General features: G+C 37.9%; 1 protein-coding gene across 1 annotated transcript in view; it reads left to right on the top strand.

Annotated features, from left to right (window-relative positions):
- Window positions 1-21,367, top strand: part of LOC123847999 (arylamine N-acetyltransferase 1) — a 118,059-nt gene extending 96,692 nt beyond the window's left edge. Inside the window, exon 3 of the transcript XR_008506493.2 lies at window positions 20,115-21,367. The gene's annotated coding sequence lies outside the window, so the exon portion shown is untranslated. The remainder of the gene's footprint in view (window positions 1-20,114) is intronic.
- Window positions 21,368-21,802: the final 435 nt, after the last annotated feature.

Below are 21,802 nucleotides of genomic sequence, written 5' to 3'. Positions count from 1 at the left end.
TTCACGGCTTTTTTACCATGATTCTTTAGTCTTTTAAAGTTAATTTTTTTTAACTGTCTTTTTGTCTTATTATTTCTTTTTGAATTTTTCTTTTTCCCTTTTTCAACCAACATCTTATCAATCCCTTTTTTTAAAAAAAACATTTTTATTTTTCATTTTTAGAGCCATATTCTATCCCTTCATAGTAGTTACCCGTATTTTTGGCTTATATATATAAGTTGTTCTCTCTTTAAAATTTTGAGATAGTTTCTTCTAACAGATTAAAATATACCCTAAATCTCTAGTATATGGTGTTTTCTATTCCCCTGCCTGATCACATCCTCTCCCTTTTTTTTTCTTCTTCTTTTTTCTTTTTTTAAATCCTCTTCTATCTTTTTTCAAACAACTTCTTATCAATTCCTTTTATAAAATTTTTTATAATTTCCATTTTTACAGTCATTTTCCATCCCTTCATCATATCAACCCTTATTTTTGTACATATATAAGTTTTTCTTTCTTTAAAATTTTGGGAGACACTTTCTTCTAAAAGACCAAAATACACCCCAAATCTAGTGTGTGGCACTGATCTATATGCCATATAGATCATATTTGATCACATTCTGGTTTTTCTTTTGTTGTTGTTGTTTTGTTTGGTTTGTTTTTGTTTTTATCTTTATCTTTTTCTTTTTTTTCTTTTTCTTTTTTCTCTCTTTCCCCTTCTTATCCCACTGCTTCAGGTCTTTTCTGATTTGTTTAGAGTATATTTTCTGGGGACGTGGTTACTCTGCTAGCATTTTGTTCTCTCATTAATCTATTCTCCTCTGCACAAAATGACAAGACGGAAAAAATCACCTCAACAAAAAGAACAAGAGGCAGTACCGACTGCCAGGGACCTACTCAATACGGACATTAGTACGATGTCAGATCTAGAGTTCAGAATCATCACTTTAAAAATACTAGCTGGGCTTGAAAAAAATATGGAAGTTATTAGAGAAACTCTTTCTGGAGAAGTAAAAGAGCTAAAATCCAAACAAGTAGAAATCAAAAAGGCTATTCATGAGGTGCAATCAAAAATGGGGGTGCTAACTGCTAGAATAAATGAGGCAGAAGAGAGAATCAGTAATATAGAAGATGAAATGATGGAAAATAAAGAAGCTGAGAAAAAGAGAGATAAACAACTACTGGATCATGAGGCCAGAATTCGAGAGATAAGCGATACCATAAGACGAAACAACATTAGAATAATTGGGATCCCAGAAGAAGAGGAAAGAGAGAGAGGGCCAGAAGGTATAATGGAGCAAATTATAGCAGAGAACTTCCCTAATTTGGGGAAAGAAACAGGCATGAAAATCCAGGAAGCACAGAGAATCCCTCTCAAAATCAATAAAAATAGGTCAACTCCTCGACATCTAATAGTAAAACTTACGAGTCTCATAGACAAAGAGAAAATCCTGAAAGCAGCTCGGGAGAAGAGATATGTAACCTACAATGGTAGAAACATTAGATTGGCAACAGACCTATCCACAGAGACCTGGCAGGCCAGAAAGGACTGGCAGGATATATTCAGAGCACTAAATGAGAAAAATATGCAGCCAAGAATACTCTATCCAGCTAGGCTGTCATTGAAAATTGAAGGAGAGATAAGCTTCCAGGACAAACAAAAACTAAAGGAATTTGCAAACACAAAACCAGCCCTACAGGAAATCTTGAAAGGGGTCCTCTAAGCAAAGAGAGACCCTAAAAGCAACATAGACCAGAAAGGAACACAGACAATATACGGTAACAGTCACCTTACAGGCAATACAATGGCACTAAATTCCTATCTTTCAATAGTTATGCTGAATGTAAATGGGCTAAATGCCCCAATCAAAAGACACAGGCTAACAGACTGGATTAAAAAACAAGATCCATTGATATGCTGTCTGCAAGGGACTCATTTTAGACCCAAAGACACCCCCAGATTGAAAGTGAGGGGGTGGAAAACCATTTACCATGCTAATGGACACCAAAAGAAAGCTGGGGTGGCAATCCTTATATCAGACAAATAAGATTTTAAACCAAAGACTGTAATAAGAGATAAGGAAGGACACTATATCATACTTAAGGGATCTATCAAACAAGAAGATCTAACAATTGTAAATATCTATGCCCCTAACATGGGAGCAGCCAATTATATAAGCCAATTAATAACAAAAGCAAAGAAACACATCGAGAACAATACAATAATAGTGGGGGACTTTAACATCCCCCTCACTGAAATGGACAGATCATCTAAGCAAAAGATCAACAAGGAAATAAAGACTTTAAATGACACACTGGACCAAATGGACTTCACAGACATATTCAGAACATTCCACCCCAAAGCCACGGAATACACATTCTTCTCTAGTGCCCATGGAACATTCTCCAGAATAGATCACATCCTAGGTCATAAATCAGGTCTCAACCGGTACCAAAAGATTGGGATCATTCCCTGCCTATTTTCAGACCACAATGCTTTGAAACTAGAACTCAATCACAAGAGGAAAGTCGGAAAGAACTCAAATACATGGAGGCTAAAGAGCATCCTACTAAAGAATGAATGGGTCAACCAGGAAATTAAAGAAGAATTTAAAAAATACATGGAAACCAATGAAAATGAAAACACAACTGTTCAAAATCTTTGGGATGCAGCAAAGGCAGTCCTAAGAGGAAAGTATATAGCAATACAAGCCTTTCTCAAGAAACAAGAAAGGTCTCAAGTACACAACGTAACCCTACACCTAAAAGAGCTGGAGAAAGAACAGCAAATAAAGCCTAAACCCAGCAGGAGAAGAGAAATAATAAAGATCAGAGCAGAAATCAATGAAATAGAAACTAAAAGAACAGTAGAACAGATCAACGAAACTAGGAGCGTGTTCTTTGAAAGAATTAACAAGATTGATAACCCCTGGCCAGACTTATCAAAAAGAGAAGAGAAATGACCCAAATCAACAAAATCATGAATGAAAGAGGAGAGATCACAACCAACACCAAAGAAATACAAACAATTATAAGAACATATTATGAGCAACTCTATGCCAGCAAATTAGATAACCTGGAAGAGATGGATGCATTCCTAGAGATGTATCAACTACCAAAACTGAACCAGGATGAAATAGAAAACCTGAACAGACCTATAACCACTAAGGAAATTGAAGCAGTCATCAAAAATCTCCCAAAAAACAAAAGCCCAGGGCCAGATGGCTTCCCAGGAGAATTCTACCAAACATTTCAAGAAGAATTAATACCTATTCTTCTGAAACTGTTCCAAAAAATAGAAACGGAAGGAAAACTTCCAAACTCATTGTATGAGGCCAGCATTACCTTGATCCCAAAACCAGACAAAGACCCCATCAAAAAGGAGAATTACAGACCAATATCCCTGATGAACATGGATGCAAAAATTCTCACCAAAATACTAGCCAATAGGATCCAACAGTACATTAAAAGGATTATTCACCATGACCAATTGGGATTTATCCCTGGGCTGCAAGGTTGGTTCAACATCCGCAAATCAATCAATGTGATACAATACATTAACAAAAGAAAGAACAAGAATCATATCATCCTCTCAATAGATGCAGAAAAAGCTTTTGACAAAGTACAGCATCCTTTCTTGATCAAAACTCTTCAGAGTATAGGGATAGAGGGTACATACCTCAATATCATAAAAGCCATCTATGAAAAACCTACAGGAAATATTATTCTCAATGGGGAAAAACTGAGAGCTTTCCCCCTAAGGTCAGGAACACGGCAGGGATGTCCACTATCACCACTGCTATTCAACATATTATTGGAAGTCCTAGCCACGGCAATCAGACAACAAAAAGAAATCAAAGGCATCCAAATTGGCAAAGAAGAAGTCAAACTCTCACTCTTTGCAGATGATATGATACTTTATGTGGAAAACCCAAAAGACTCCACCCCAAAACTGCTAGAACTCATACAGGAATTCAGTCAAGTGGCAGGATATAAAATCAATGCACAGAAGTCAGTGGCATTCCTATACACCAACAACAAGACAGAAGAAAGAATAATTAAGGAGTCGATCCCATTTACAATTGCACCCAAAACCATAAGATACCTAGGAATAAATCTAACCAAAGAGACAAAGGATCTGTACTCAGAAAACTATAAAATACTCATGAAAGAAATTGAGGAAGACACAAAGAAATGGAAAAACGTTCCATGCTCATGGATTGGAAGAACAAATATTGTGAAGATGTCAATGCTACCTAGAGCAATCTACACATTCAATGCAATCCCCATCAAAATACCACCCACTTTTTTCAAAGAAATGGAACAAATAATCCTAAAATTTGTATGGAACCAGAAAAGACCCCGCATAGCCAGAGGAATATTGAAAAAGAAAAGCAAAGCCGGTGGCATCACAATTCCGGACTTCAAGCTCTATTACAAAGCTGTCATCATCAAGACAGCATGGTACTGGCGCAAAAACAGACACATAGATCAATGGAACAGAATAGAGAGCCCAGAAATGGACCCTCAACTCTATGGTCAACTAATCTTCGACAAAGCAGGAAAGAATGTCCAATGGAACAAAGACAGTCTCTTCAACAAATGGTGTTGGGAAAATTGGATAGCCACATGCAGAATAATGAAACTGGACCATTTCCTTACACCACACACAAAAATAGACTCCAAATGGTTGAAAGACCTCAATGTGAGACAGGAGTCCATCAAAATCCTAAAGGAGAACACAGGCAGCAACCTCTTTGACCTCAGCCGAAGCAACTTCTTCCTAGAAACATCGCCAAAGGCAAGGGAAGCAAGGGCAAAAATGAACTATTGGGACTTCATCAAGATAAAAAGCTTTTGCAAAGCAAAGGAAACAGTTAACAAAACCAAAAGACAACCGACAGAATGGGAGAAGATATTTGCAAATGACATATCAGATAAAGGGCTAGTATCCAAAATCTATAAAGAACTCATCAAACTCAACACCCAAAGAACAAAGAATCCAATCAAGAAATGGGCAGAAGACATGAACAGACATTTTTCCAAAGAAGACATCCAAATGGCCAACAGACACATGAAAAAGTGCTCAATATCGCTCGGCATCAGGGAAATCCAAATCAAAACCTCAATGAGGTACCACTTCACACCAGTCAGAACGGCTAAAATTAACAAGTCAGGAAACGACAGATGTTGGCGGGGATGCGGAGAAAGGAGAACCCTCCTACACTGTTGGTGGGAATGCAAACTGGTGCAGCCACTCTGGAAAACTGTATGGAGGTTCCTCAAAAAGTTGAAAATAGAGCTACCATATGATCCAGCAATTGCACTACTGGGTATTTACCCCAAAGATACAAAGTAGGGATCCGAAGGGGTACGTGCACCCCGATGTTTATAACAGCAATGTCCACAATAGCCAAACTGTGGAAAGAGCCAAGATGTCCATCGACAGATGAATGGATAAAGAAGAGGTGGTATATATATACAATGGAATATTATGCAGCCATCAAAAGGAATGAGATCTTGCCATTTGGAACGACATGGATGGAACTGGAGGGTATTATGTTGAGTGAAATAAGTCAAAAAGAGAAAGACATGTATCATATGATCTCACTGATATGAGGAATTCTTAATCGCAGGAAACAAACTGAGTGTTGTTGGAGTGGGGGTTGGCTGGGAGGGATGGGGGGACTGGGTGATAGACACTGGGGAGGGTATGTGCTCTGGTAAGCGCTGTGAATTGTGCAAGACTGTTGAATCTCAGATCTGTACCTCTGAAACAAATAATGCAATATATGTTAAAAAAAAAAAAAAAAGAAGAAGAAGAAGGTAGCAGGAGGGGAAGAATGAAGCAGGGGAAATCGGAGGGGTAGACGAACCATGAGAGACAATGGACTCTGAAAAACAAACAGGGTTTTAGAGGGGAGGGGGATGGGAGGATTGGTTAGCCTGGTGGTGGGTATTGAGGAGGGCACATTCTGCATGGAGCACTGGGTGTTGTGCACAAACAATGAATCATGGAACACTTCATCTAAAACTAATGTTGTAATGTATGGGGATTAACATAAGAATAAAAAAAAAACTAATGATGTAATGTATGCTGATTAACATAACATACTAAAAAAAAGAAAACTAAAAAAAAACTAATGATGTTGCTTAATTGAATGTAATAATAATAATAATAATAATAAATACACTAGAGAATCCTTTACAGTAGAAATAAAAGAACTAAAATTTAATCAGGCTGAAATTAAAGTAGCTATTACTGAGATGCAGTCAAAGATGGAGGCTCTAATAATTGGCTAAATGAGGCAGAAGAGAGATTCAGTGATATAGAGTAAAAAATGATGGAGAATAAGGAAGCTGAGAAAAACAACTTCTGGATCACAAAGGGAGATTGAGAAATCAGTGATACCGTAACGTGAAATAATATTTGAATAATAGGGGTCCCAGAAGATGAAGGGGGAGCAGAAGGTTTATTTGAACAAATTATAGCTGAGAACTTCCCTAATCTGGTGAGGGAAACAGGCATTCAAGGCCAGGAGGCACAGAGAACCCCCCTAAAATCAATGAAAATAGGTCAACACCTTGACGTAGAAGTGAAGTTGGCAAATTTCAGAGATAAAGAGAAAACCCTGAAAGCAGATGGGGACAAGAGGTCCTTAACCTCAAGGGTAGAAGCATAAGACTGTTGGCAGACCTGTCCACAGAGACTAGGCTGCCCAGAAAGGACTGGCATGATATATTCAATGTGGTAAAAGAGAAAAATACACAGCCACGAATATTTGATCCAGCAAGGCTGTCATTCAGAATAGAAGGAGAGATAAAAAGTTTCAAGACAAACAAAGAGTAAAGGAATTCATGAGCACCAAACCAGCCCTGCAAGAAATATTAAAAGTGATCCTTTGAGCAAAGAGAGAGACCAAAAGTACAAAGCCAGAGAAGAACAGAGACAATCTACAAAAACAGCACCTTTACGAGTAATACAATGGCACTAAATTCATCTCTTTCAGTAGTTACTCTGAATTTAAATGGGCTAAGTGTTCCAAACAAAAGACACAGGGTAACAGATTGGATAAAAAAGCAAGACCCATCCAGATGTTGTCTACAAGAGACTCGTTTTTGAACCAAAAACACTTCCAGATTGAAAGTGAGGGGGTGGAGAACCATTTATCATGCTAATGGAAATCAAAAGAAAGCTGTGGTAGCAATCCTTATATTAGACAAATTATTTTATTTTATTTTTTAAGGATATTTTATTTATTTATTTGTCTGAGAGAGAGCACAGACAGGCAGAGCAGCAGGCAGAGGGAGAAGCAGGCTCCCCACTGAACAAAGATTCAGGATGCTGGGATCATGACCTGAGCCAAAGGCAGATGCTTAACCGACTGAACAGCCCAGTCATCCCTAAAAAAATATTTTAAACCAAAGACTGCAGTAAGGGATGAAGAGGGACACTCTATCATACTTAAAGGGTCTATCCAACAAGAAGATCTAATAATTGTAAATATCTATGTCCTCAACGTGGAAGCAGCCGATTATATAAACCAATTAGTAACAAAATTAAAGAAACACATTGATAATAATATAAAAATAATAGGGGACTTTTAACACCCCACGTAGAGCAATGGACAGATCATCTAAGCAGAAGATCAACAAGGAAACAAGGGTTTTGAATGACACACTGGACCAGACGACCTTCACAGATATATTTGGAGCATTTCATCCTAAAGCAACAGAACACACATGCTTCTCAAGTGCATATGCAATGTTCTCCAAAATTGATCACATACTGACACAAATCAGGTCTCAACTGCTACAAAAAGACTGAGATTAGTCCCTGCATATTTTCAGAAAGCAAAGCTTTAAACTTGAACTCAATCACAAGAGAAAATTTGGAGCACAAATACATGGAGGTTCAAGAGCAACTTAGTAAAGAATGAATTGATCAACCAGAATATTAAAGAATAATTTTTTAAAAGATTTTATTTATTTATTTGAGAGAGAAAGAACGAGAGACAGAGCATGAGAGGGAGGAGGGTCAGAGGGAGAAGCAGACTCCCTGCTGAGCAGGGAGCCTGATGCAGAACTCAATCCCAGGACTCCAGGATCATGACCTGAGCCAAAGGCAGTTGCTTAACCAAATGAGCCACCCAGGCGCCCCTTAAAGAAGAATTTTAAAAAGATGTGGAAACAAAAGAAAATGAAAACACAACAGTTCAGAACCTCTGGGATGCAACAAAGGCACTCCTAAGAGGGAAGTACATAGAAATACAAGCCTTTCTCAAGTAACAGGAAAAGCCTCAAATACAAAACCTAACTGTACACCTAAAGGAGCTGGAGAAAGAACAGCAAATAAAGCCTAAGTTCAGCAGGAGAAGAGAAATAAAAAGATTAGCACAGAAATCAATGATATAGAAATCAAAACAACAGTAGAACAGATCAACAAAACTAGGAGTCAGTTCTTTTTTTTTTTAATATTTTATTTATTTGACAGAGAGAGAGACAGCGAGAGAGGGAACACAAGCAGGGGGAGTGGGAGAGGGAGAAGCAGGCTTCCCGCCGAGCAGGGAGCCCGATGCAGGGCTCGATCCCAGGATCCTGGGATCACGACCCGAGCCAAAGGCAGACGCTCAATGACTGAGCCACCCAGGCGCCCCTAGGAGTCAGTTCTTTGAAAGAATTAGTATGATTGATAAACCCCTAGATAGACTTATCAAAAAGAAAAGAGAAAGGACTCTAATAAATAAAATCATAAATGAAAGAGGAGAGACCACAACCAAAACCATAAAAATACAAACAATTATAAGAGAATATTATGAACAATTACATGCCAACAAATTAGGCAATCTGGAAGAAATGGATGCATTCCTAGAATCATATAAACTACCAAAACTGAAACGGGAAGAAATAGAGAAGCTGAGCAGACCTGAAACTGGCAAAGAAATTGAAACAGTGTAATAAAAAATCTCCCAACAAACTAGAGTCCAGAGTGAGATGTCCTCCCACCAGAATTCTATCAAACATTTAAAGAAGAATTTTTCTAAAGCTGTTTCAAAGATAGAAATGGAAGGGGGTGCCTAGGTGGCTCAGTTGGTTAAGCATCTGCATTTAGCTCAGGTCATGATCCCATGGTCCTGGGATCAAACCCCACGTCAGGCTCCCTGCTCAGCGGGAAGCCTGCTTCTCCCTCTCCCACTCCCCCTGCTTGTGTTCCCTCTCTCACTGTGCCTCTGTCAAATAAATAAATAAAATCTTTTAAAAAATAGAAATGGAAGGAAAACATCCAAACTTATTCTATGAGGCCAACATTACCTTGATCCCTAAACCAGCCAAAGACCACAGCAAAATGAGAATTACAGACCAATATCCCCAGTGAATATGGATGCAAAAATTCCCACCAAGATACCAGCCAACAGGATCCAATAATACATTAAAATGATTATTCACCACAACCATGTGGGATTTATTCCTGGGATGCAAGGGTGGTTCAGCATCCACAAATCAATGAATGTGATACACCATATTCATAAAAGAAAGGACAAGAACCATAATATCCTCTCAATAGATGCAGAAAAAGCATTTGACAAAATACAGCATCCTTTCTTGATTAAAACTCTGCAGTGTAGGAATAGAAGGAAGATACCTCCATATCATAAAAGCCATATACAAAAAACCCACAACAAATATCATCCTCATCAGGGAAAAATGGAAAGCTTTTCCCTCAGGGTCAAGAACATGGCAGGGATGTCCACTCTTATCACTATTGTTCAACATAGTATGAGAAGTCCTAGCCTCAGCAATCAGACAACAAAAAGAAATAAAAGACATCCAAATTGGCAAAGAAGAAGTCAATTCTCTCTCTTCGAAAATGACATGATACTTCATGTGGAAAACTGAAAAGACTCCACCCCGAAACTACTAGAACTCATACAGCAATTCAGCAACGTGGCAGGATACAAAATCAATGCACAGAAATAAATTGCTTTTTTATACACTAACAATGTGACTGAAGAAAGAGAAATTAAGGAATCAATCCCATTTACATTTGCACCAAAACCATTATTCCTAACCAAAGAGGTAAAGGAATTTTACTCTAAAAATGACTGAACACTTATGAATGAAACTGAGGAAGACACAAAGAAATGGGAAAACATCCCATGCTCACTGATTGAAAAAACAAATATCGTTAAAATGTCTATGTTTCCCAAAGCAATCTACACATTCAATGCAATTCCTATAAAAATACCATTGATATTTTTCACTGGGCTTGAACAAACAATCCTAAAATTTGTATGGAACAAGAAAAGACCCCAAAAAGCCAAAGGAATGTTGAAAAAAAAAACCCCAAAGCTGGGGCATCACAATGCCAGACTTCAAGCTATATTACAAAGCTGTGATCACCAAGACAGTATGGTACTGGCACAAATGCAGACACATAGAGAACTCAGAAATGGACCCTTGACTCTATGGTCAACTAATCTTTGGAAAAGCAGGAAAGAATATCCAAGTGAAAAAAGACAGTTCTCTTCAATAAATGGTGCTGGGAAAATTGGACAGCTATATCTAGAATGAAACTGTATCATTTTCTTACACCATACACAAAGATAAACTCAAAATGGATGAAAGACCTCAGTGGGAGACAGGAATCCATCAAAATCCTAAAGGAGAACACAGGCAGCAACCTCTTCGACCTCAGCCACAGGAACTCTTTGCAAGACACGTCTCCAAAGGCAAGGAAAAACAAGACAAAAATGAATTATTGGGACTTCATCAAGATAAAAAGCTTTTGTACAACAAAGGAAACAGTCAACAATACTAAAAGGCAACCTATGGAATGGAAGAAGATATTTGCAAATGACATATCAGATAAAGGGAGAGTTTCTAAGATCTACAAAGAACATATCAAACTCAACACCCAAAAAAGAAATAATCCAGTCAAGAAATGGACAGAAGACATGAACACACATTTCTCCAAAGAAGAGATAACACATGGCCAACAGAAACATGAAAAAATGCTCCACATCACTGAGAATCAGGGAAATACAAATCAAAACCACAATGCGATACCACCTCACACCAGTTGGAATGGCTAAAATCAATAACTCAGGAACAACATATGTTGGTGAGAATGAAGAGAAAGGGGAACACTCTTATGCTGTTGGTGGGAATGCAAACTGGTGCAGCTACTCTGGAAAACAGTATGAAGTTTCCTCAAAAAGTTAAAAATAGAACTACTCTATGACTCAGCAATTGCACTAGTAGGTATTTACTCAAAGGATACAAACATAGTGATTCAAAGGGGCACATGCACCCCAATGTTTCTAGCAGTAATGTCCACAATAGCCAAATTATGGAAAGAGCCCAGATGTCCATCAACAGATGAATGGATAAAGAAGTGGCATATATACACAATGGAATATTACTCAGCCATTAAAAAGAATGAAATCTTGTCAGTTGCAATGATGTGGATGGAACTAGCATCTTAGGTGTTATGCTAAGCAAAATAAGTCAGTCAGAAAAGACAGATACCATATGATTTCATTCATATGTGGAATTTAAGAAACAAAACAAATGTATATAGGGGAAGGGAAGGAAGAATAAAATAATATAAAAACAGGGAGTTTCATAAGGGACTCTTTTGAAAAATTTTTTATTTAAATTCAATTAATTAACATATGTATTATTAGTTACAGAGGTAGAGGTTGCTGGAGGAAGGTGTGTGGGGAATGGGGTAATTGGCTGATGGGCATTAAGGAGGGTGCTTGAGGTAATGAGCACTGGGTTTGTATGCAACTGATAAATCACTAAATTCTACCTCTGTAACTAATAATATACTATATGGTAACTAAATTGGATTTAAATTTTTAAAAATTTAAGAAGAATGATAAAAAGAAGTAAAAGAAAAACAAAGCTGGAGGCATCATAATTCCAGACTTCAAGTTATATTACAAAGCTATAGTGGTCAAAACAGTATGATACTGGTACAAAAATACACACATAGATCAATAGAACAGAGTAGAAAACCCAGAAATGAACCAACAACTATATGATCAATTGATCTTCAACAAAGCAGGAAAGAATATCCAATAAGTAAAAGACAGTCTCTTTAACAAATGGTATTGGGAAAACTGGACAGCAACATGAAAATGAATGAAACTGGACCACTTACTTACACCATACAGAGAAATAAATCAAAATGGATTAAAGACCTAAATTTCTTATCTAAAATCCTAGAAGGAAGACAGTCAGTAATTTCTTTATATTGGCTGTAGCAACATTTTTTTCTAGATATGTCTCGTGAAGCAAGGGAAATAAAAGCAAAAATAAACACTTGGGACTACATCAAAATTAGAAGCCTTTCTACAGCACAGGAAACAATCAACAAACTAAAAGACAACCTAAGGAATGGAAGAAGATATTTGAGAATAACATCCAATAAAGGGTTAGTATAAAAAATATATAAAGAAGTTATACAACTCTACACCCAAAAAACAATCCAATTTAAAAATAAGCAGAAGATGTAAACAGACATTTTTTCAAAGACATAGGATGGCCAACAGACACATGAAAAGATGCTCAACATGGGTCATCATCAGGGAATTACAAATCAAAATTACAATGAGATATCACCTTATACCTGTCAGATTGCCTAAAATCAACAATATGAGAAACAACAGATGTTGGTGAGGATCTGAAGCTAGTAGAACCCTCTTATACTATTGGTAGGAATGCAAACTGTTGCAGCCACTCTGGAAAACAGTTTGGGGGTTCCTCACAAAGTTAAAAATAGAACTATCCTATGATCCAGCAATTGAACTAGTAGATGTTTACCCAAAAATACAGAACAAACAAAGAAACAAACAAACTAACTAATTCAAAGGGATACATGCAACCCAATGTTTATAGCAGCATTATCTACAATAGCCAAATTATGGAAAGAGTCCAAATGTCCATCAACTGATGAATGGATAAAGAAGAGGTGGTATATATATACAATTGAATATTACCCAAAAAAGGTAATGAATCTTGCCATTTGCAATGATGTGGATAGAGTTAGAGGGTATGATGCTAAGCAAAATAAATGCTCAAAGCGAAATACTGTATGATTTCACTCATACGTGGAATTTAAGAAACAAATCAAATGAGCAAAGTGGGGAGAAAAAGAGGGCAAACCAAAAAACCAACTCTTTACTAAAGAGAACAAAATGATGTTATCAGAGAGGAGGGTGGGGGCAATGGGTTAAATAGGTGATGGGCATTAAGGAGTACACATGTTGTGGTGAGCACTGGGTGTTGTATGGAAGTATTGAATCACTATATTGTACACCTGAAACTAATATTACTCTGTAAGTTAACTAACTGGAATTTAAATTAAAAACTTTGAAGAAAGGTAGGTAAAAGGGATTAAGAGTACACTTATTATGATGAGAACTGAGTAATGTATAGAATTATTGAATCATTATATTGCATACCTGAAACTAATATAACACTGAATGTTAATTATATTGGAATTAAAAATTTAAAAAGGAGAGAGAAAATATATCTATTTGCTCCTGTATGCATAATGGTGTCTAAATGAAAGAAAAAAAAAAAAAGCTCTGTGTATGATGGAGGCAGGGAAGTTTGGGACATATGTTGAGGAGTGAGAGAAAGTTCTCCATTTTTTAAAAATACTTTTTGGTGTTTCAATCATGTGGATGTATTACCTATTCACAAAATTAAATTAAAGCATCTATGCCAAATGGTGCCAAAGTTATAAAGAAAACATGGAAATGTAATTTATCCTTGCTCTAGAATTTGCATTTTGGACTTTTTGCATTTCAAATTATGTATTTTCAGACACATATGGGTCTATCTTTCCAGAATTATTTTAACTTCTACTTAGGAATTGTAGCCACTCACAGATTTATTTTATAGCTCTTGTAGAACATGTCGCTATAATTTCCCAAAAGGAGAGATTGATATCAATATACTTCATCATGAATGTGATCCATTCAGCTGGAGACAATAAAGAATTGGGAATCACTCCTGAAATATAATGCATGCCTCAGAGACACTCGTGTTAGAACTCTAGTTAAGATATATCTCCTACATGAAGTATTTTACACTTACCCATACTAGGCTTTTCTGCCATTTCCCTTCTTATCCACACTACCTGGGAGGTCTTGCTACAGTGTGTCCCTGTAAGTTTGACATTTCTCAACTTAAAAGAGTTAGCCACATATAATTAAGAGAGAAAATCCTGTGTTTTCTTCTTCAGATCACTGGTATAAAAATTATTTTTATTTTGTGTTCTCAGTGAGAAAATAGGAAAGTAGTGGGGATTGCAGAAATTGGCCCAGTGTGGCAGATCTTCCCATTTTTCAATAGCAACCCAAATTCAATATCCTAAATATAATTTTTAAAGTTGGGGGGTTTTGTGTAGGCCAAGGTAAAATATCTGCAGGCAGATCTGACCTGTAGTTTCCAACCTCTAATTTTAGCCATTTCCTCATTCTTGACAAAACTGCAATAGTTTAAATGTTTAAATAGCCCTTGGTGTGAACTTCTTTAAGACATTTTTAAAGGTTAAATATATACTTTTTTTGCAATTGTCTTGAAGAAAACTTTTTAAATTCTAAAGGGATAAAGTTCCTTTATAAAAACAACATTGTCTATACTTTAATAAGTATATTGCCTTGTCTTAAGCATTTAAGCATTTTCAAAAGTGTATGTCCTACCAAACTGCTCTGGGTAGCAGACCTAGCAAAGATTTAGAAACTATCAATGTAAAAGAGCTTGTAGAAGAGAATATACTCGGGCTGTGGCTGCAGAGATACCAGAAGGCCCATTTTGCTCACATGTAAATAAAATGTATGAATTGGATATCTGTATGAATGTATCTAAGCAATAGCTACTTTTTCTGATTTCACCTGAAAATTTTATAGACTCTTAAATGATTGTCTTTATGTCTTTTTAAAAAGTTTTTATTTAGGGGCGCCTGGGTGGCTCAGTTGGTTAAGCGACTGCCTTCGGCTCAGGTCATGATCCTGGAGTCCCGGGATCGAGTCCCACATCGGGCTCCCTGCTCAGCAGGGAGTCTGCTTCTCCCTCTGACCCTCCTCCCTCTCATGCTCTCTGTCTCTCATTCTCTCTCTCGCAAATAAAAAAAAAAATAAAAAGTTTTTATTTAAATTAGAGTTAGTTGGGCGCCTGGGCAGCTCAGTCAGTTAAGCATCTGTCTTTGGCTCGGGTCATGATTCCAGGGTCCGGGATGGAGTCCCACATTGGACTCCCTGCTCAGCAGGGAGTCTGCTTCTCCCTCTCCCTTTGCCCCTCCCCCCTGCTCGTGCTCTCTCTCGCAAAAATAAATAAATAAAATCTTTTAAAAAATAAAAATAAGGGGTGCCTGGGTGGCTCAGTCGTTAAGCGTCTGCCTTCAGCTCAGGTCGTGATTCCGGGGTCCTGGGATCGAGCCCCGCATTGGGCTCCCGGCTCAGCGGGAAGCCTGCTTCTCCCTCTCCCACTCCCCCTGCTTGTGTTCCCTCTTTCGCTGTGTTTCTCTCTGTCAAATAAATAAATAAAATCTTAAAAATAAATAAATTAAAATTAAAATTAAAAAATTAAAAAAATAAATTACAGTTAAAGTACAGTGTAATATTAGTTTCAGGTATACAATTTAGTGATTCAACACTTCCATACAACACCTGGTGCTCACCACAATATGTGCATTCCTTATTCTTCATCATCCATCCAAACTATCCCCCCCACCTCCTGGGAGCCCAGCCAGCTCCTTTGTCCCTGGAGAGGTGTCTCCTTGAATGCTACCACTCAGGGATGTGCTCCAAAAAGGGAATAATTTCCCCTCTACGTGTTCCAGGCGTTCTTCAAATTAATGTTACTATGCTAGCTGACCCTGGGTTGTGTGCTTGCCTTCTCCCCAGGCACAGGGCAGTGCTCCTAGGGCTCTCTCCCAGCCAGGCCTGCTGACCTTTAAAATTCCAGGCTTTAAGGCCCACTGGTCACAAGAACTCAAGAAAATCAGCCTCTCTTGTTTTCTCAGCCAATGGCTTTGGAGAAATCTTCTTGTGCATTCCCCTGTGTGTGCTCTACTCTCTCTTTCCCTTCTCCATGACCACAGCTCCTCCCCCTCTGCTGCACCTGCTATCCTTTTCTCCCCTAAACCATATCTTCACACTTCCTATATTCTTTGATGTGGCTTCTTCTCTCCCTTTAGTTGTGGAGTTTGTTCTGTCAGTATTCAGGTTGATTTCTGAGGCATGTAGATTGATTTGATAGTTATCAAATTGTGTTCCTTAGTTGAGATGAGCCTAGAATCTCCTACTCTGCTGCCATCTTCTCTTCTGCATGATATTATTTTGATCTTGAATTTGTTGAGGTTTGTTTTGTGGGCTAATATGTCATCTTTTCTGGAGGATGGTCCATGTGCACTTGAAAAGAATGTGTATTCTGCTGTTTTAGGATCGAATGTTCTGAATATATCTGTTAATCCATCTACTCCAGTATGTCATTCAAATTCATTGTTTCCAGTCAGGAAACAACAAAAGTTGGCGAGAATGTGGAGAAAGGAGAACCCCCTTACACTTTTTAAAAAAGAAATTTTATTTTTTTTATTTAAACATGTAAGATACCTAGGAATAAACCTAACCAAAGAGGTAAAGGATCTGTACTCTAGAAGCTATAGAACACTTATGTAAGAAATTCTGGAAGACACAAAGAGATGGGAAAACATTCCATGCTCATGGGTTGGAAGAATAAACATTGTGAAATGTCTATGCTGCCCAGAGCAATCTACACTTTCAATGCAATCCCTATCAAAATACCATCAACATTTTTCAAAGAGCTGGAACAAACAATCCTAAAATGTGTATGGACCCAGAAAAGACCCCAAATTGCCAGGGGACTATTGAAAAAGAAAACCAAAGCTGGGGCATCACAATGCCTGACTTCAAGCTATATTACAGCTGTAGTCATCAACAGTATGGTACTGGCACAAAAACAGACACATAAATCAATGGAACAGAATAGAGACCCCAGAAATCTATGATCAACTAATCTTCGATAAAGCAGGAAAGAATACCCAATAGATAAAAGTCTCTTCAACAAATGGTGTTGGGAAAATTGGACAGTCACATGCAGAAGAATGAAACTGGACCATTCTCTTACACCAAACACAAAGATAAACTCAAAATGGATGAAAGACCTCAATGTGAGACAGGAATCCACCAATGTCCTAGAGGAGAACACAAGCAGCAATATCTATGACCTCGGCCACAGCAACTTCTTGTAAGACATGTCTCCAAATGCCAGAGAAACAAAAGCAAACATAAACTACTGGGACTTCATCAAGATAAAAACTCCTGTACAGCAAAGGAAACAGTCAACAATACTAAAAGGCATCCTACAGAATGGGAGAAGATATTTGCAAATGACATAACAGATAAAGGGCTGGTATCCAAGATCTATAAAGAACTTCTCAAACTTGACACCCAAAAAAGAAATAATCCAGTCAAGAAATGGGCAGAAGACATGAACAGACACTTCACCAAAGAAGACATGTGAGTGGCCAACATACACATGAAAAAATGCTCCACATCACTTGTCATCAAGGAAATACAAATGAAAACTACACTGAGATACCACCCCACACCAGTCAGAATGGCTAAAATTAACAAGACAGGAAACAACAGATGTTGGCAAGAATGTGGAGAAAGGGGAACCCTCTTACACTGGTGGTGGGAATGCAAGCTGGTATAGCCACTCTGGAAAACAGTATGGAGGTTCCTCAGGAAGTTAAAAATAGAGCTAACCTATGAGCTAGCAATTGCACTACCCCAAAGATACAGATGTAGTGATCCAAAGGGGCACCTGCACCCCACTGTTTAAAGCAGCAATGTCCACAATGGCTAAACTGGAAGGAGTGAAGATGTCCATTGACAGATGAATGGATAAAGAAGATGTGGTTCATATATACAATGACTCAGCTATCAGAAAGGATGAATACCCACCATTTGCATCAACATGGATGGAACTGGAGGGGATTATGCTAAGTGAAATAAGTCAAGTAGAGAAAGTCAATTATCATATGGTTTCACTTATTTTTGGAACATAAGGAATAGCACAGAGGACCATAGGGAAGGGAAGGAAAACTGCATATGAAGAAATCAGTGAGGGAGAAAAACCACGAGAGACTCTTAACTCTGGGAAACAAACTGAGGGTTAAAGAAGGGAGGGGGTGAGGGGATGGGGTAATCAGGTGATGGATGTTAAGGAAGGCACGTGTTGTGATGAGCCCTGGGTGTTATATGGAACAAATAAATCACTGAACACTACATAAAAAGCTAATGATGTACCATATGTTGGCCAACTGAGTATAATAATAAAATAAATAAAAATAAGAAAATAAGAAAAGAGCTGATGGGCCACAGATATAATTAAGGGTAAGCATAGCATTTGGATGGTTAGTCACAATCTGAGAGAAGGCAAGTTGGGCAGAATTGAGGTCCTCCCTTACTGCAGAGTGTGGCCTCCCATGGTAACTGTTTTGAAAGGAACAACAGGCATTTGTGTGTGAAGACACACACTGCCCACCCCCATCCCACCCAGTGATGATTGGGCAGTAGTCACCCTTGTCATCATCATCTGCACTCTTCTCTGCCTTCTACCAATGAGGAGAGATGATATGTATTTCTCAGGAATTGTACACATAAGGCAAAGTAAGAGAATCAATCTGAGAGACTGACAAATTCCTTGTTTCAGAGCTACAAGGATCAGGTTGGACATGATTGCAAAGCCACAGAGGCCTCTAGATTTAATCAAGGCAGGAAATGCTATCACAAAATCTGATCTAAGAATCTTATGATGGAAGTAGTGGAACCAGGCCAATCAGCTACTACTAGCTGAATATTCTCTCTGAAAATGTCCTGCTTCGGGCTCCCTGCTCGGCAGGGAGTCTGCTTCTCCCTCTGACCCTCCCCCCTCTCATGTGCTCTCTCTCATTCTCTCTCTCTCAAATAAATAAATAAAATCTTTAAAAAAAAAGATTTGAAAATGTCCTGCTTGCTCAGAGTTTATTACAAGGCCACCACACATCCATTAGGATTTCTAGGTTTTAAAATAAGTTCCAAAATGTCCCAGCTCATGACTTCAAAAAATAGTACAAATATTTCCAAAGTTGATGGATAAATTCTGTTTCAAAAATACTATATTATTTGAACAAAAAATAGACCTTTTTATAAACCAAGCTATAAAATAAGCTTTTGAAATAAATCTTTGAAAGCCTTGACAGGACTAGAAAAGGAGGCCAGATTCCCTATGGTTCAGGTCAACAGGAATATATGACAAGGATTGAATTCACAGAGGTGAGCTTCATACACCCATGCTTACATGAAAAGCTTCAGTTGGGAACTCTAGAAATTATTTTCTTTGCATCTTTATATTTATAAAATGTACATTCACATTAAACACACATACACACTGAACAGTGAGCAACAAGAGCCAAACTGAGAGCAGCAGCTATTTTTATTGACAATGACACTTTGATGACCACTGAGATGTGCTAGAGGCCCCAGGGAAGAGTTTTAAAGGAGAAGACATTTGGGTTATAGAGAGAAGTGGGAAAATAAATTCCTTATAGGTATTTACCTGGACACCAGGAATAGCATTCATGTTAATCTTTGGCTTGGACTCAAATTTGAGGTCTATCCTCTGCAAGTTCTATGTCTTCCTCCCAACATCATTAAAGCAGTATGATAACAGTCTGGAGACATAACAAGAACCTTGGGTTGGAGGTCAGGAGATAAGGGCCTTAATACCCTAACACTTGGGACAGTCCTGGTTTATATCTATTTTCTTGATGTAATTCTTAAAAACATCCCCTTTCATTCTCAGAAGTGATACAATTTAGGATGTAAATTATATGATGGGGTACATTGCAAAATCAATCACTCCTTCCTTCATCAACATACTTTCCAACATGAATTTCAGCTTCTCCATCAAAAGAGGAATCTATTTCCCCTTCTTGAATCTGAACTTACTTATGACTTGGCTTTGGCCAATAAAACACAATGGAAGTGATATGCCAGTTCCAAGCCCAGGTCTCAGCTTATCTTGCATATTTTCATTGTTTCTTTTAGAGCTTTGTCCAGCTGCCATGAGAACATGCCTGAGTGAGCCTGCTAGAGGCTGAAAGATCATGTGGAACAGAGAAAAAACCCTACCAGATGAGGTCATCATAGATCAGCCAATCCCCAGATGACCTGGCAACTGACTGCAGATGCATGGATGTGCTCAGTGAACATCAGAAAAACTACAGGCGAGCCTATAGCTTAAATTTATGATCTGTAAAATTGTTAGCTAAATAAATGTTCATGGTTTTAAATCACTGAGTTCTGGGCTATTTGTTATGCATCAAGCTAACTGATACATAGAGTCATCCTAGCTCTAATCAAAACTTTGTCTTAACCATCCTTGTGAACTTGGACAAGTCCCTTAACTCTACTGAATTTAAATGTTAAATAAAGAATAAGTACATTTTGTAAAATGTATTTTGTAAAAAGGTAACTAACATTGCCTGTATTAGTTTCTTAGTTGTGCTGTGAGAAATTACCAAAAATTTAGTAGTTTAAAACCACAAAAATTTATTCTCTTACAGTTTGGGGAGCTAGAAGACCCAAATCAGTTTCAATGGGTTTGAGTGAAGGTATTGGCAGGGCTCATTCCTTCTGGAGGCTGTTGGGGGGAATCCATCTTCTTGTTTTTTTGAGCTTCTGGAGGCTACTTGCATTCCCTGGCTTGTGACCCTTTCTTCACATCTGCTTCAACCCTTTAGCTTCTGTTGTTGACACATGCACTTTCTCCCTGATCTCCTGTCTTCCTCTTATACAGATCCCAGTGACTACATTAGATCCATCCAGATATTCCATTTATAATCTCCCATCTCCAGATCCTTAAACTTGATCACATCTGAAACTCCCTTTTGACATATAAAGAAACATTCATAGGTTCCAGGGATCAGGACTTGGATATCTTTGGGGAGCCATTATTCAGCATACTACATTGCCTAAGAACTTTATGCATGTTAGGTTCTCTCTTGAGTAGTGGGGAAGTAGAGATGCAAAGAACAGTTCTTATTCTAACGTCAGGAAGTTAGATTGGAATGGTTTACAAGGATTCCTAATCAATAATAATTGAGTATTCTTATTTTTGTTCAGTGCCCCTTGCATAAGATATGCCATTGCTTATGGGGTGATATAAGAACTAGCTTGTTCACTAAAGGCTTAAGGTTCAAGGGCAACTGTTTCTCAGTGCCCCATCCTAAGTAAGTCATTTACCCAGAATGCATTACATGTTATATAGTCTATACTTAAGGCAGTGATCGTTTAGTAAAGGCAGCTGGAAAAAGAAATGGAAACTGAATGAGAAGGTATATGTTAATTCCAATTTCGGCAAAGGGATATTCTAAATATAAACTATTTGTTCAAGCGACACACTGCAGAGCAATCACCTATTTGTGATTAAAGATGCAAAAGAGGGTAGAGGGTATGATGGGGAAAAAGAGGAATAAGGATAAGGCATCAGGAAAAGGGAGAGGAAAAATGTAAAGTGAAAGAAAGATGAAACAGCTCAGTTTGGAAAAGTAAATCTTATAATACCAAATGGCACAGGAACCAAATGCAGGAAGTTCAGGCAGAGTGAGAGTCAGAGCCACCATTCTAGCCCTCCTGCTGGGACTAACAAGGCATTGTATTCATTACCACTCCATCAGTTTGTATGATTAATTGTTTTTGAAGAAGCTTTTATCCTCAATGGAAAAATATCAGAA

Source organism: Mirounga angustirostris, unplaced genomic scaffold (assembly GCF_029215605.1).
Source record: "Mirounga angustirostris isolate CCGP_5_RB_7025 unplaced genomic scaffold, mMirAng1.0.hap1 SCAF_2, whole genome shotgun sequence".
In the NCBI taxonomy this organism is placed as follows: Eukaryota; Metazoa; Chordata; class Mammalia; order Carnivora; family Phocidae; genus Mirounga; species Mirounga angustirostris.
This window is presented reverse-complemented; position numbering and strand designations above follow the sequence as displayed.